The sequence below is a fragment of the Pan troglodytes genome, chromosome X (assembly GCF_028858775.2).
Source record: "Pan troglodytes isolate AG18354 chromosome X, NHGRI_mPanTro3-v2.0_pri, whole genome shotgun sequence".
In the NCBI taxonomy this organism is placed as follows: Eukaryota; Metazoa; Chordata; class Mammalia; order Primates; family Hominidae; genus Pan; species Pan troglodytes.
Window position 1 is genome coordinate 89,033,278 of NC_072421.2, and position 8,024 is coordinate 89,041,301.

Consider the following 8,024-nt stretch of genomic DNA (forward strand, 5'->3'; position numbering starts at 1 on the left):
CAGTCTATTTGTAGAGCAACACTTTTTATAAGTTAATGGGGTGCTCCATCGAGACCAATGCTATTTCACAAAGTCTTACTCCTGAATCGAACCGTATGACCACAGTAATCCCTGAGATACAAGAGCATGCACATTTGAAGGGAATTAATTCGTACACATTTTAGGTTTTTATTTACTGCCCATGAAATGTAACTTAACAAATGATTCCTTGAAGCCTCATGAGAGTTAATGTATCCCTCCTGGTTCCAGGGAATCATAGTAAGTATTTAAAAATCATCTAGCTACCATTGGAAATATGAGAAAATAAAGCCTTGACGAATTCAAAGTACCAATACTGAAGATATCATTCTTATAAAACTTTAAAAAACTAACTCCAAATACTTTCACCCTCAAAAGTCGCAGTCAACTTCAAAATAGCTCCCATTTGGTAGAAAAAAAGATCAGTCTACTCACTAAATTTCTCATCAAAATTTGGGAACTTCACAGTTTATTTATTTAAAAAAATATTTAGTGCTTAAGAGAGATAAGGAGTGCTGATAAGGGATGAGTGCTGATATTGTATGGCATGACTGGCTCTGTTTTAGAGTAAGTGAAACACAAGTGTTGGAATCTTTTGTATGAAAAAATAAGTCTTCTATAATGTAAACTAAATAATTTTACATCCTTTTGTGATTGAATTGAAACTTCTAAAAGGATAAATTATGCTTTTGAAAAATCAAGGACTTTACAAAACAGTATTTTAAAAAGTAATTTAAGCGAATTAACACAGAATGACAGCCAACTTTTTTTTAAGTAACCTCTCTTTGAGGATACTGAGCAGACTAAATCCCTGAATAAAACAAATACAGTGAGGAATTTACAAATATTTCTTTTTCAGTGTCTCAGGAAGCCCAGAATATATCAGTAAATGGTCTTGTTGCACAAAAATCTATCATATATTAATATTTATAAATAAAGAAATAAGAACCTACTTTAGTCTTTTTGTCTCAGAGGGCAGTTTTATTACATTAAAGATGATTACAAAGCAACGCAAGTCAGCATGAATAATTTGTTTCCTTGTTTATTGCTGAATTTAAAAAAAAGGGGGAGTTGCAAATTAAGTCAAAATAATTAAAAGAAAGGATGTACAGAAATAAATAGTAATTTAAATGTTAGAAATATAAATTAATACTGTAAAGGCATTAAAATTCTGCCTATTTTGATACTTAATTGAAGATAAAACATCACAAACCGTTTGTATTCAATTTGTATGGTTATTTTTATCATTGATATGACTACTACAGTGACACTAAGCCTCAGGAGTATTTCATTTGTAAGTGAAATTGCTTAAATAATTATTGGTGCTAATCTACTTCCTTCTACTCTCTTACCTCCCTCACTGAATCTCAATCCTATCCTTGCTGATTATGCAAAAGTACATGAGGTATTTCTGGTTTATGTAGTCTGTCTAAACATCACCTCAGAAATTTATCTGTAACTATTAGATGTGCATGTGTTTGATATTGTACAATTTGGTGAGATAAAGCTTCAGGACTTGCACGTTACATTGTACATGGTGGGAAACTTGTCTACTGTTTAGATGTGAGTGAATGTATTTAGCTAAAGATATTCTTTTAAAAAATGTAAATTTCATAATGATGCTAATTAAACCAATGACAAAGCCATGGGGTCTGTTTGGAATTGTGGTTTCATAATGTATACATGCGCTGGAGCATATGAATATCAAAGACTAGGGAATATATCTAGAAATATATATTGCTAATGTGGGATAAATTTTGTGGTACGAAATCATACTGCAAGCATAACAAGAGATAACACTAAGAGAAACTGCCCAATACTTCTGAAGTGTAACATAGGCAATGAAATTATCTAGTTGTTTCATGGAGACATATTACAATAATGTGAGCCCTCTCAGTTAAAGAGTAAAAATGTGTAGGAAGATGCAGTTTTCTGAAACTTGTATTATATTTTGATATAAGTGAAAGAAACCGTGAAAAAATGAAAAAGTATAAACTAGGTATGTCTCTTACTTTAGTCTCCAAAATGAAAAACAGTTTTACTTCAGGCAGAATAATTTTCTCAGACTACTGAGTACTGTTTGTATTATCTTTAGATTGTGAGAGATGCAGGTATATAGTTTATTGTAATGCTCAAGTACAAAAATATCTCCTGAGTACATTTTAAGGTAATATATAAACTGGGAAACAGGACTACAACCTCCCCTCAGCAGCAATTCTCATCATAAATATCATTTAAGCTGAGTTTCTGACTCAAATAATTGCTTGCTTGAAATTTTAACTGTAATCTGGGGCTGAGAAATTGGGATTGTGACAATTATGTTTTAATTGATCTTGGGTCATACATTTTTAGGGTATTGCTAACCTTTTCTGGTAAAGCAGTTTATCTTGCTATATATGCAAAGGTTACCTAGTGTTCAAGTTGTTGGATGAAATTTCAAATGTTTTTAAATATATAAAACAATATGGAATCTGTCCCTAAAAAAATTCTTCAGTGAATAATTAAGAACATTATATTAAATAACTTGTCAGTATTAAGAATTCATAATTTAAAAAGAGGGGAGTTTCAGATCAATTGAATACACATTTTGAAATGCAAAAAAAATAATTTTACAGTTGAAAAAATGGAAAACATATCTGCGTCAGATACTAGTTAATACATTCTCTCCAGAGAGAGAGCCCTCACAGAAATTTCTAAAGGTGATGATTAGATACAAAAGGATAAAAAAAAGTCATGGAAATCTTTCATAACAACTCTGAAAGGAGAGTCATGTTTCTCTGTTGCACCATCAATGTAGATCCAGAGGAACAATCAGAATGTAGAAAAGGTGGCAAAAAGAAAGACTTGGCCCTTGGAAATATAAACTTGTGGCACGCATTGAAAGTTCATTAAAAAGTGTCAGTATTTAATGCTAGAAATTATGTCAGAAGATACATTACTGCTTGCTTTCTTAATTTCATATGTACTATCTAAAAGCTCCAGAACTTCTTAGAATTATTAAGGTATTAAAGCAATATTATAATAACAATGATTCTGAAATGTGTTATAATGATTCGATTTTTGAAGCTCCCTTTGTGTGTACTGAATTAGACACCCAAAATTTTCTCTTTCCAAGGTGTATTGGTAAATTTTTTAATTTTCTATGGCACAAATGGTAGATCATACCTATTAAAAACTCAAGATGTGCATGGCAATTGGGCTGGAGGACTGTTCTAAATATAGTCAAGTTAAAATCTTTGTGTTTGTAAGGAAATTGGATGGACGAATAGATCAATGGATGGATGAATGTGAGGGTGGATGCATGCATATATAAACAATAATAAAGATGATATAGAAAGGGAGATAAGAACAAATACAAGGATCCCAGGACTAACAATGCATCAATTATCACTTGGGCTCAAATTAGGAACCACAGACCTCTTAGTCCAAAAACAAAGCTTTGGTTCCCAAACAAGTCTATGGTCCAAAGAAAGGTGACTGGACAGGTGGACAGAACCATAGGCAAGTGTGATCCCTGTAGCAGTTCACTCCAGTAAGATCTTTATGGTGAACTAATATTTACCAGCATGCTGGTGTGGAAGCACTGGCCCACATTTAGTTAAACGACAGTATTAAAACCTGTTCAGCATTTTTGTGTTTCTCAAACTGTGTTTCAAAGTGTATCAGAATCAATGGGAGTATTTGTTAAAATTTGGATTCCTAGGACTCACCCTTGGCTTACCGAATCAAATTTGATGTAGCAGTGGTGACACTGGGGTGAAGAACAGAAATCTACATTTTTTCTCATAGCTCCCAGAAGATTTTTATGCATACTTTTTCTGGAACAGGAGTCAGCAAATTGTTTATATAAAAGTCCAGATAACAAATGTTGCAGCCCTTGTGGGCCAAGAGGAAGCATCAAGGATATTATGCAGGTTCTCATATAAGAAGAAAAAACACATTTCCACAAATGTTAAATTTGACAAAATTCAAAATATAGTGATGATATTGAGAAGAAAAGAATACTATAATAAAATTCTACTAATGAGAAGAATTTGAGAGGGGTATATTTCACTTAAGGTTCAAAGTTAGTGTTCTCAATCATCAAATCAATTGTAAATGTGTTCACCTGTAAAAACCTTTTTTTAGCTGTGGCCATACAAAAACAAGTGGTGGCCTGCAAGTTCTCATTTTCCAACTTCTGATCTAGAAACACTGTTCCAGAGGCTTGTCTTAGTTTCTGCTGTTAATACAAAATACCATCAATTGGGTAGTTTGTAAACAATGAAAATTTATTTCTCAAAGTTATGGAGGTTGAAAGTCTAAGATCAAGGCAGGTTAGGTGTCTGGTGAGAGCCTATTGATCATAGACAATGCCTTCTCCCCACAGCCTCACCTGGTGGGAGGGGCAAACAAGCTCTCTTGGGTCTCTTTTATAAGGACATCAATTCTATTCATGAGGACCCTACCCTCATTCTCTAATCACCTCCCAACAGACCCTACCTCCTCATATCGCAGCTTTGGAGGTTAGGATTTTAACATGAATTTTGGAAATACACAAACATTTCCACCATAGCAAGCTTAAGTATAGGATATTTTTAATAAAGAAAAACTATTTAAATATATAATTACAAACACCTTGTATTAAGTGAACTCTTATGTCCTCACAGTCTAAACTTATTCCTCTACCCTTGTATATTTTTCATCTCAGTAAATGTCAGCTTTTTTCTTGAAGTTTTTAGGCTAAAAGCCTTGGGGTTTTTCTTTACTCCTTTCTTCTTCTCATGCCCCCCAAATCCAATCTGTCGGGAAATCATGATGGCTATGTTTTCAAAATATATTCAAAATCTTAGGATTTTATATCACCTCTGTTGCCAATCTCCCAGTCCAAACTGCCATCACCTCTAATCCTCTAATGTAGGTTATTTATGTAGGCCATTATGTAGCCTATTAAGATAGGCTATTTATTAAGGCAGATTATTTTGGTAGTCTCCTAACAGATTTGCCAGCTCTCCTTGTTTTCTTCCTATAGTCTATTCTCCACAAAACTACCAAGGTAAATCTTTACAAGTCATATCATGTAACTTCTCTCTCTAAATGATCAATGGCAGCCTATCTCATATTCAGTGAAGTTCAAAGTTCTTACTGTGACCTTACCTCCTTGATTAAATCTCCTACTGCACTTCCCCTCCCTCATGCCACTCTTGTCACACTGTCACTTCAATGTTCTCTAAAACATCAAGCACATTCCTATCTCAGCTCCTTTGTTTCTGCTCTGTCCCTTTGCCTGGGATTCTCTTTTTTCATTCTATCATTTCACTCAGATCTCTGCTAAAGTATCACCAAACAAGGGTTTCCCTCAAACCCTGTACTAAATTGCAACCCCTCCTTCCAAAACTCTTTATTACTATTACTTAACCGACTTTTTTTTTCTTCATAGCACTAAAAAATACCCATCATGTTTTATGTTGATATGTGTTTTTGTCCCCCACCACACTATCACTAGAAAATATTTTCCATGTCATCAAAGACTTTGTTCATAGCTGCATTTCAGTACCTGGAAGAGTGGCTGATATTTAATGATGATAAATAAATGTTTATTTAATAAATGAATTGCATGACATGACAGGAAGAAACATGACATGAAAGAGCAATTATTCTATCATATACTGTTAACAAAATGAAGCAGAGTGCACAGTGCTAAAAGGCAGAAAATAGCAATAGCAAAAGAAAACTTTTCTTACTCTTCTGTTTTTTGGATATTCCAAATTATCTTTAATGAACATGTATGATTTTTTAATGGATAAAATTGTTGAACTTCAAAAAATCATTAAAATATAACAGAATAAATAAAACATTAAAACTCAATGAATTTAACTATATTAACATTTTACTCTTATACTTCTATTAACCAAATAAAATTTTGAAGGCAAACTTGGAAAATATTCACACCAGTTATGCCAAATCAATTGGTATATTATTTGTTTTTATATAAAGAGGTCACACAAATCAATACAAGAGCACATGGGCAAAAGTAGTTTTTGGGAAAACATAACAACAGACAACTATAAAAGGATAAAACAACTAGATGACAGACATATGACAATGACACTGTCTAAAGTAACTAGCTAAGATGCAATTTTAGTGAGATACTATTTTCACCTATGAAATTAGTAATACTGAAGAAAGTGTCAATATTGATGAGGCTATAGTTAAAACAGGCATTCTCAGGTATTGCTTATCAGGGTTTAAATTTATAAAACCCTTTTGAAACTATTTTATTAGACAGCAATATGTTTTAGTATCTCTAAAGTTGTTCATAGGTTTTGAACAAGTTTTTATCATCCGAAAAGTCATATTAGAATGGAAAATAACATTTTCAAACCTCAGTAAGCATCTTTGGAATACTCTTCATGCTTCATCATTCTTCTATAGCCATGCCCCCAGTCCACCTTCATGCCACAGCATATGCTAAAAAAGTGCATTGTGTTTGCAAATATAACTATTACATGCCAGACAAACTCATTATTCTTTATATATAACATCCTTTTTTTCTATCTGCTTTTCTCAAGTAGCTACATCTACCACAGACATGAGATCATAGAAGGTATATAGCACCTATTTGTTAATCAAATTATTGAAAATACACATCTGGTTTTCTTCTAACCATGAAATTATTTTCTGTTGTTAGAAATAGAGGATAACATCCAAAGAGAAAGGAGAGAATCAATGTAGTTATCCCCTGCCAATCCAGAACCAATAACTTCACCTTGATCTTAACCTTTCCTCTATGGTGGTGTCCAACTTATACCAAATATCAATTTGATGCTTTACACAAACTGTCTTTTTGCACACGAGCTCGTGTGTGTGTTTGCTTGTTCATGTGTTTTTGTGTGCTCAGGGAGAAGAAAGATTATCAGAATTGCCTGATTAATGTAATTTCAGTAGGCAAACCAGTTATAGGAGTAGAGATGATATTATCTGACTTATACAACCTCAGCATTAACTAACTCAGAACAGAAACAGAAAAGAAAGTACAAATTGAAAGGCATCACTAAATGAAGTATACTTGGAAGAGAATAAAAGTGTTAAAGAAAGACCATTAATAAAAGAAATACTTTGTTTTTTGACCTATTATACACATTCTATATAATTCCCCTAGAAGAGCAAGTAGTAGAGATACTTGAGACTGAGGAAGACGTAGGTGTCAAGCTCACTAAGTATCTGTAGTCACTTGTAAAATGAATTGTTGAACCAACAGAGTAACTCTTGCTAGGTAAATAAAGCAAGGATACAATTAATCTGATTAAAGGAATGGCAAGAACTGAGACAAATGATTAGATTTGCTCCAAATTAAAGAGACAACTTTGGCAACTTTTTTCATCTATATAAAATAAAGCTATTTAATATAATATCTAATGTTTCTTTTTAAATGTAAATCTATTTCTAAAATCTATTCTATTCTAGTATCTAATATTTCTTTTGAATGTAAATCTATTTCTAAACTATATTATATTCCCAAATGTTTATTAGTGATAGGTAAAATCATGTCAGTGAATGTAAAATATTGGCAATTTTATGTTTTTAATTTCAAAAACCACAGCTCTATGTTTCCCTTTATATTCAAAAATAATAATACATATAATGGATGTTGCTTTTATCACCAACAAGGATAGGCTATGCAGTCCTGCCTTCTGAGCCATTTATTGTTTCTCATCTGGTGTTATGTTTGACAAAAAACACAGTATATAATTAAACTCAGATTTTGTGTAAAAGCATTAGGTTGTAGCCTGGGGTGAGGCAGTCACAGAGCTTTTCACTTCTTGAACGATGTTAAATTATGATACACTTTCTCTTATCTATGAATAAAATATTTGGATCATTTGCAGTATGGGGAGATAATCATCATCCTTTAGCAACTGAAGAACAGTATTCACAAAATGTAAGGATGACCAATAATATATGTATATTTTCCCCCAGGATTAATTCTAAGTCTTTAAACATGAGTCCACAGATTTTTGTCTTTG